At 43.1% G+C, this 9899-nt stretch overlaps 1 long non-coding RNA gene across 1 annotated transcript; it reads left to right on the top strand.

The window, feature by feature from the left end:
* Positions 1-3724: 3724 nt before the first annotated feature.
* Positions 3725-8160, top strand: LOC140708359 (uncharacterized). Its single transcript, XR_013537416.1, has 2 exons — positions 3725-3811; positions 6947-8160. It is a non-coding gene; the product is annotated as an uncharacterized LOC140708359 (long non-coding RNA).
* Positions 8161-9899: the final 1739 nt, after the last annotated feature.

The raw sequence follows: 9899 nt of genomic DNA, 5'->3' as shown, positions 1-9899 counted from the left end.
TTTTTTGCTGTCATGCTGAAGCATGCCTTTGGAACTGCAACAGAAGGTGTCTATCTTCGGACTAGATCAGACAGAAAACTCTTTAATCTCTCTAGACTGAGAGCAAGGACCAAAGTCCAACTGAAATGCATGTGGGGCTTCCTCTTCACAGATGATGCAGCCATTGTTGCCCACTCTGCTGAAGACCTCCAAAACTCATGAATCTTTTCAGCAAGGCCTGCCAAGACTTTGGACTAACAATCAACCTGATGAAAACACAAGTCATGGGCCAGGGCGTGGACTCACCTCCCTCTATTACCATCTCCACACAAGAATTGGAGGTTGTTCATGACTTTGTGTACCTTGGCTCAACCATCTCTGACACCCTCTCTCTAGATGTCGAGCTGGATAAACGCATTGGCAAAGCAGCTACCATGTTCTCTAGACTCACAAAGAGAGTATGGCTCAATAAGAAGCTGACGACATGTACCAAGATCCAGGTCTATAGAGCCTGCATCCTGAGCACACTCCTGTACTGCAGTGAGTCCCTGGACCCTTTGTGCACAGCAGGAGAGGAAGCTGAACACATTCAATATGCGTTGTCTCCGACGCATTTTTGGTATCACCTGGCAGGACAAAGTTCCAAATAGAGTAGTCCTAGAATGAGCTGGAATTTTCAGCATGTATACATTATTGAAACGGCGACATCTACGTTGGCTTGGGCACTTCATGAGAATGGCTGATGGTTCGATTCCAAAGGATCTCCTGTATGGAGAATTAGTGCAGGGAAATTGCCCCAGAGGGAGACCACAGCTGCGATACAAGGATATTTGCAAGTGGGATCTGAAGGCCTTAGGAATAGACCTCAACAGATAGGAAACCCTGACATCTGAGTGTTCAGCCTGGAGGCAGGCGTTGCATCACAGCCTCTCCCAATTTGAAGAGACCCTTGTCCAGCAGGCCAAGGCAAAGAGGAAGTCACGAAAGCAGCAAAACCAGGGAGCTGAAAGGGGACAGATTGGATTTGTCTTCAGTGTGGAAGAGATTGTCACTCTCAAATTGGCCTCCTGAGCCACACTAGACACTATTCCAAGTCCTCCATACAGAGCACGTTACCATAGTCTTTCGAGATTGAAGGATGCCTAACCTGGTAATTATCCAATACTTTGGGGCCCAAGCTTGTTTTTTCTTTCCTTTTTTCCCCCCAACAATGGTCTTATTTCTGTCTCTTTCAAGCAAGTTGAGATCCTACTCTGCTGCAAGGAGGCATTCACTACACCTTGGATCCACTTGGCCAGTCCCTCTCAGGCAGCAGTTATAATCCAGAAAAGGCAAAGGTCCAGCATACAATTAGTAGCCTTCACCACTCCAAAGATCCTGTCCACATCATCAGGCTGCAAAAACTGAAACATAAACACAGGACGATCAGGCTTACAAACAAGTATAAAACATTATAAAATACAGTCAGATAGGATCATCAAAATATATATAAAACAATCGCACAATTAAATCAGCAAATTAGAAGATCAAGATGGAGGTAAAAACTAAGGAGAAAAGAAAATCAGGTGTTGACTGGAGGGAAAGCCTGCCTGAAGAGCCAGGTCATTGAAGGACTCTTAAAAACACCCAGTGAGGTGCCAGAGTGCTTTCCGGCAGCAAGGTGTTCCATAGTCAAGTGGCCACTGTTGAGAAGGCCCGGTTTCTTGTTCTTTCTTTCCGGGCCTCTCTCGGCATTAGGCCCCTCAGCCGTCTTTCCTGGCTAGAACAGGTGACTCAGGTAGATCTAGGTGGGAAAAGGCGTTCCACCATGTATCGAGGTCCTAAACCATTTAGGGCTTTATAAGTCATCATTAACACTTTGAAATGGATGCAGAAATGAATGGGAAGCCAATGCAGGGTGGGAGAGATATGCTGGTATTTTCTCGTCCCAGTGAGAAGTCTGGCCGCCACATTTTGCACCATTTGAAGTTTCTGCAACAACCCCAAAGGTAGCCCCACGTAGAGTGCATTACAGTGGTCTAATCTCAAGATTATCAGTGCATGGACCAGAGTGGTGAGTGCCCCAACATCAAGATAGGGACACAGCTGGGCAATCTGCCACAGATGGAAATAGGTGAAGCGGACCACTAACGCCACCTGGGTCTCCAGGGTCCAGATGTACTCCCAAGCTGCGAACCTCACTCTTCGCGGTGAGAGTCACCCCCCCAAAAGAGAGGGAGTTTCCCAAACCACTCACCCTCAGGACCTCCATCTTGCCCAGGTTCATCCTCAGCCCATTCTCCTGCATCCACCACAGTACAGTACAGTAGCACAGTACACAGTGCTCATCTCCTCCAAGTCGTAGAGCCAGCGTTTGTCCGTAAGTTTCCATGGTCACATGGCCAGCGTGACTAGACATGGAACACTGTTACCTTTCCACCATGGCGGTACCTATTTACTCGCATTTACATGATTTCGAACTGCTAGGTTGGCAGGTGCTGGGACAAGCGATGGGAGCTCACTCCTTTGCATGGATTCAATCTTACGACAGCTGGTCTTCTGACCTTGCAGCACAGAAGCTTCTGCGGTTTAACCTGCAGTGCCACCACTCCCCCCACAGTACAGAAAACCAGGATTAAAGTTTGTCTTGAGTAGGAGAGGATACCATTTGGGACAACCCCATGGTCATCATGGAGGATATGACATGCTGACCCACTCATGACAAGGCTGCCTCTACATGGATTTTGAAGTCCCCAGCACAAGCCAAGGAGACTCCAAAACCACCCCCAAGATCACATCAATCTGTGTACACCAACATAATCCCTATTCTGTTCTGTTCCAGGCTCCCACTTTCAAATACACACATTCAAACCTGGAAAACTGGGAGGTGTGGCACCTGGCAAGGGGGATAGTATCACAGCAGACCACTGCAGCTTCACTTTCATGCCCCCCAGGTGTTGCCTGCTACTGCACAGAGAACCCTGGTGGACAAAGCTGAGAGAGATTGACACCCCCAGCCAAGTGCAACCAAGTCTCTGTGATGCAAGCCAGATCAGCCTGCTCATCCAGGATCAAGTCCTGGATGGCAGTTGTTTTCCCATTTCCCATTCCCTATCTGGCATTTAACAGCAGCATGTTCAACCCACGAGGCCTGTCACTTTTCTTTTCTTTTCTTTTTTAATTTTTATTATTTTATATATATATAAGTTGTTTAGTAAGCAGGATTGTATGCATAGTCTCCCCCCAGTTCCTCAGTTCCTTTCTTGTCTCCCAACTTCCTTCCCCCTCTTTCTTCACCCATCCCTTCTCTCCCCTACCCTCCCTTCCCCCCCCCCCAACCGCACAGATGGTGATGAGGCAATACAGCCCCTAGCTCATTAAGACTGAGCTGAACCTCCTAGGGTATTAGTGATGCTAGAAGCAAAGATTCTCAGGTAAGACTTCCCCACTCTCATTGCCTGCCTTTTACACATAATATACTGGTAAACATATATTTACGTATTGTTTCAGATTCTTTCCTCTGTAAAGTCCTTATTTTTAAGTATGATTCAGTTCAAAAACTCTATAAATCATCTTGTTTCCATTAGCCCAGCAGTATAATCTGAAACAGAGAAAAGAAAAGAAAAATAAGGAGAGAGATAAAAAGCCAATTGCTTATCGTCTCTCAGCAGAGATAAAAGTGCAGCCACAACCTTGAGGCAGCTCAGGGAATCTACAGGCAGGGTTTCTGCTTTTTAACTATTTCCCCCCTGCTCTGTTCCACCATTGTTGTCTTCATTCTTTCTGAGCATTCTGATTACATCCGTTTTTCTCTTTTCCAGACTCTGGCACTTGAATCTTCATCTCTCTCAAGGTATCTTTTAGTTGTATTGTTGTTGTTACAGTCTTAGGTCTCTGTCCATGCCAACAATTAGTTTAAAGGGAAATCCTCACTTTTTGATTCTGAAGTGTTTCTGTGAACAGTCTCCATTCTTTAAATGTCTGGATTGTCTCCGCATCCAAATCCTGATAAATCTTTTCTCCTTGGTATGACAGGTCCTCCACTTTGTTTAACGTGTGATGTACAGCCACCTTCGCTGTGTAGAAGGCAAACTTGATGATTAAGTCGGGGCAGAGATTCTGGATCTATTTTAAAACTATACTTTTTAAATCCTCTGTCTTCTCCCCCTCTTTAAAAAAGCTTAAATGTAAATTTTGTTTACAGTTTTGATTTTCCTGGTATTCTATCTTACCTCTTAATAGTTTTAATTCCTTTTCCACAGCAACAGTCCTTGTTCATTGGTTTTGTGCCAATTCAAAAGCCTCATTAGCAATCTTCTATCTTTTCAATACTGACATTCAGCTCTGCTAATATTTCCTTCAGTGGTGCTATAACAGCTTTCATGTCTGCTTTTATATCTTTCCTTAGTTGTTTTAAGAGCTATTTCATATCACTCTGCTTCTTAGCTGATTTCTTTCACCCTTTCCCTTTCATCTTACCGGCTCTTTTGCTGCCAGGATCTTCAGATGAAGAATCGGCTTGCTTCTTGTCTTCTGAGGAACCATTTGGTTTTTTTCTTGAGCCATCTTCTTTCCCCATATCTATATTTATTTATGATTATTTTCCACTAACTGCCAGTTTAGACATTTAATTAGTTTATAATAGGCAGGCTTAGAGCAGAGCTATTCTTTCATGCTGCCATCTTCCAAGGCAGCAGACCACATACACACAACCGGGGGGGGGGGCTGTCACAAATGCTATCCAAGCTATTCAAATTTTCAAATATTCAAATTTTGGGACAGAATCGGAGCAACCAATATCTCCAAGGTCAGATGAACTGCATCCAAGCGTGCTGAAGGAACTGGCTGAAGAACTCTCAGAACCGTTATCCATTATTTTCTTGAAATCATGGGAAACGGGGGAGGATTGGAGGAGGGCCAATGTTGTCCCTATCTTCAAAAAGGGCAAAAAAAAGAAAAACCTGGGAACTTTGCCTGGGGTAAGTGCTATCTAGCACTAACTAATCGTTCCTTCCCACCTAGAATTCAAAGAGAGGCCTGCCCCTCTGCTGAGTGTTCTTTTCCCATCTAGTCTGTTGTTCAATTGCTTGTTTAGTTTGCTGTTAGCTGTTTCCAACTTTAAGTAATAAAACATTTTTATTCTCTCTACTATTAATGTTTCAATGTGAGTTACCAAGACTATAAATGCCAGTTATTGAGAAAGAGTGGACTATTTGTGGAACTTCAAGCTATTCTTCTCTGTGGATCTGCTCTGTATCAAAAGGAGAATTTTAAACAGAAATCCAAACACTGCAACATTGAACTATGTGACTGGTGGATGAAGGTGACTGTAAGCTATTGTGCTTAGAATCATTACATCTTATTCAGGCTTCAGCTTAAAAGCATGAACAGCTCAAAGGGTTGTGATAATATAGGGATGCTCCTAAGCCCTGCCCCTGTATCCCTATCACACCTAGACATCTTGCAGCTCTTTACATGTTTGTCATGAAGAGGCCTGTAGGCACCCTTCATGTTCCCCTAAAAGAACTGGATCTATCTTTCTCAAATTTGGTGGAATTAAGGCCCTCAAAATCGGATGCTGATGTCTCATGCTTTCATACAGTGGACCCTTGACTTACGAAGGTCCCTACTTACCAAAATTTCGAGGTACGAAAAGCTCCAGCCGCAAAATTCTAAGCCGCCCCTGCTGCCCTCTGCCTCCCATCCCTGCTGCCCTCTGTCTCCTGTCCCCACTGCCCTCTGCCCCCACAGGGACAGAAGGCAGAGGGCACCGGGGATGGGAGACAGGACAGTGGAGGGGGTTTTGAAGCCCAGGAAGCCAAAAGCCAGCAGCGGGGGTGGAGAGGCTTCCTGGACTTCACAACCTACTATCTCCCCTCCCTGGTGCCCTCTGTGGGGACAGAAGGCAGAGGGCACCAGAGACGGGAGACAGAGGGCAGTGGGTGCAGCTTTGGAAGCCCGGGATTTTTTTTCTTTGCCTGGAACGGATTAAATGGTTTTCAATGCATTCCTATGGGAAATGGACCCTCGACCTATGGACTTTTTGACCTGCGGCCACTGTTCCAATACAGATTAATTCCGTAAGTAGAGGGTCCACTGTACAAGTAAGTTGAGAAAAGAAGTTACAGACCTTTTTCAGGAACACTGTAAATGTGGTTACCACAAAAGCCTCTCAACTTCTCTGCCTGAAATATGTCAGGATTAAGTCCCAATGGTACTGGAAAGTTCATATTTATGGTAGATCAAGTCATTCTACCAAGCTATCAAATGTCATATGTGCACAGAAAAAGTAAAAACAAATGTTTGCTTCACCTCCCCCCATAAGTCAATGTGAGATATTAGAGTCCTTGATTCACAATCAGATCCCATTTGTATTGGTTGAAGTCTGAATCAATCCAAAGCAAATCAAGACTGAATCTGTACTGCTGAATCTGTCTCCAAACTAAATCAACTTGAATTTGAACTGGGCTAGAAATGCAGTAGGTGATAAAGTTCCAGTTTCTATATCATAACAGTATGAGCCAGTGAAAGGCACTCTTTGTGTTATCTCCACCACTGCTTCTACATACAGTTCCAAGTCCAGAAGAACCCTATAATGCAAAATTAGTCTTTTGAAAAAGAAATGGAGTTTCACCTTAGACTGGTCTCAAAAATCTTTATGTCTTATTCCAAAATATTTATGAAGATACTAAAACAGGAAATAAGATAAAATTGAGCCTGAGCCACCCCATAAACCAACAGTCACGGTCTCTAAAGCAGACTTTCCAAGCCGCCACTCTCTGAAAATAACTCTGCAATAATGATATGTGTGTTTTGTGCCATCAATAGGTAAGTAAGATATTAAAGGAGTGGCAGTTCCACTCCCCCAATGAGTTTCCATGGCTAAGTGGGGGTTGGAACCCTGTTCTCCAGAATTCTAGTCCATCACTTTATCCACTACACCACACTACAAGATTGACTTGATCTACCATAAATTTGTGCCTTCCAGACCCAAACTGGCCAGGAGAGTAATGTCAAAATGATACCAGTATATACGGTAACATTGAAAGCAATCAAAAAGTCCATAGAAGTGAACTGTCTCCATACCAGATTGCAAGCCATCCACTAGGAGCAAGCAAGACTTCAAGTAAGACTTCTTACTATTTTATATGTGCCTTTGACTTAAGTGTTGCAACATCCCTAAGCCTTCGAAGAAATTGTGGTCTAAAAATATACATTAAAGAATACAGTACTGGCACTGAAAATACTGACTATTACGGAAGATATATAACAAAATAGTTGTGAACCAACAAATTCTAAACCATTGTGCCAAGGGCCAGATATAGTCATCAGATCTGAATATTATTTTGTGGAGACCAGTGGTAATTAAATATCAATTAGAAGGCCAAATAATCATCATTAAAAATAAATTAATTGTGTAGGATAATTGATTTTTATACTTTCAGTTTTTGTTATGGAAAAATATATGGCTGAAATCCAGTAGTAAATTGCAACTAGAGCAGACTCATTGAATCAATGGAATTAGCCAAGAAGTTGACTCACGAAGTCCCCACTGATTCAGTAGACCTACTGTAGTTGCAACTTACTACTGAATGTCAGCCTATAGTTCTGCTGGTTAAAATATTTGTTATACATGTTAACTCTCAGTGTGACATCTTTGAAATAAAACAAAAGTTGATTTAAAAAAAGGTTGCTTTATTCATTTTTTGCTTGCTGTGAAGAAAAACAAATGAGGATGTGGCTTCCAGCTGGAGCATTTGTCAGATGTTTTCCTAAGACTATATTTGATTTTTGCCAAAGGCCAAGGTTCTATCTCTCCTGTATCTAAACCCATATAATGGGATTCCTTAGTGTAATTCCTAGAAATAGTAACAAGTAATTAGGTCAAATTAGCTGCACATATGTTGCTGTGTGTTCTGTTTAAAGCTTCAGTTTAAAGAGGAAATAAACCTTTCACTGAAGAGCTGGAGCTTTTTACTGGAGCTGTCTTTCAGTGATTAGCAAATTCTATATTTAATCTGCAGCTATTCCTCTGTAACAAACTTGTTTTGGATCATATTAGATAGATTTTCCCATGTTCATTTTAACAATTTGCACAACTCCACCTAATTCTGTTTTTTTGTTACTAAAAATGAATGAGTTAGCATTTATTGACTGTTCCACTCATCCATCACACATTTTTCTTTAGACATTTTGGATTTTATTTTACAGAAGGATTATTTCAGGTTTGAAATACAGTTCTGGCTTCAAGTCAGGTGGTGGCTGCAGGGCAGCCTTGTTGCCCTCATCATTACAAATGCTGTTTGAATCGAAATCCCCAGCCTTATATACCTTTGATGCAACAGCAATTAGCTTAAACACATTTATGTAAGCTAACTTTTCATAGGTTTACTAGGGATGTGCAGGGGAAAAGTTTCATCTGATTTTGTTTTGAGCTTTTTTAGATGGCTCCTCTTTCCTTTCAGGGGTCTTATGGATGCTATGCCTTTCAATGAACACCCAGACTCCTGAAGCTCTCAGTGAACTTTCATTTCTGTTTTCCATTTTTGGTCTCTGGACATAATTCATAATCCAAACTCCAAACTTCAAGATAGGCTGGTTGTGGTGGGTTTGGAATGTGTGTAAGGCCCTTATGCTGGCACAACTGCCTTATGCTGGCCTAACCCCACTTGGGGTTAATATCAGAACTGCTGACACAACTCTATGACAGCATAAGATCAGCTGGCAGAATGGCAAAAGGGGATTGAGACTGGGAGAAGCTGAGTTGTCCCAAGTCTAAACCCCTCTAAGTTCAAACCCTGCTCCGTTTATGCCAGCACAAGTTAGGCCAGGGTACAGGGAGTCCAGCAAATGGAACCCAGTGTGAGTTCCCAAAATAATTGAGGTCTCAACCCTCCCTCATCTCAGGGAGCCATGCTTAGCTGAGGTTAGGCTATGGCATAACTAACAACCTATCAGAGCACATCACCACCAGTATATAAGCACCATCCAGGGAAGCCCTCACTCAGATGACAATCCACACGCCAGGGGATGCACACTTTGCACTCACAATGAGACATTTGGGGTGGGGGAGTTGCTCACTATGAGCAATGGCACTTTGGATCACAAAATCTTCCACGGGGGACTTAGCACAAAAACAAACACCTCGAAACCATATTAAGTCCTGTTTTCTAACATCTCTCTGCCTGGTATTCTAACAGGTGGACCCTTCCAGGAATGCAGCTGCCAACAAAAAAGCAAACACCTGGAAATGTAGAGATTACAATTCCTAACAGAACACCCAGGTAAATGAAGGAGAGGAAATCATGAAATAGTAGTATTGTCATTATCTGATACATGTTTCTGGGCTCCTGACTTATGTCTGTGAGTTGTCTATAGACTGTACTTTAAAACTTCTCATTCCCAGCAGCTGGACACACAAGCATACTCACAGGTGACTGTGGCAAACAAACAAACAAACGAGCAACTCTTTGCCAGGTAAATAGACACACACACACCCATGAGCAAAGCGGCTGGAATGGTGCATGAGTTAAGAGATGTCTCCTTTTGTTTTTCCCATGGCTCTCTTCTCACTAGCAACAAATCTGTATGGGTCCTCCCTATCCCCTCCCATTCACCACACACTATACTTACCCAGCAACCAACTCTGGCAAGCAGGCCAGCTTTCCAGCAAAGCAAGCAGACTGAATGCCCCAACACCTATGCATAGTGAACTAATCCTTGGCATACTGCCATTGATTTCTTGAGCATTACAGGTGACCATTGCTTTTATGGCATACTGGTGATGTCTGTTGCTGTGTACACAGGAAGTCCTCCCAGGAAGTGCCAGTATGCTCACAAAGGTTGCATCGTGGAGAGCAAAGACTCCAGGAAAAAGTGAAATTTTGTAAAAGGTCTCCCTTGTCATTTGCAACTCTTCCTTGGTGGTGAGCAACTGGATA

Source organism: Pogona vitticeps, chromosome 6, assembly GCF_051106095.1.
Source record: "Pogona vitticeps strain Pit_001003342236 chromosome 6, PviZW2.1, whole genome shotgun sequence".
In the NCBI taxonomy this organism is placed as follows: Eukaryota; Metazoa; Chordata; class Lepidosauria; order Squamata; family Agamidae; genus Pogona; species Pogona vitticeps.
This window is presented reverse-complemented; position numbering and strand designations above follow the sequence as displayed.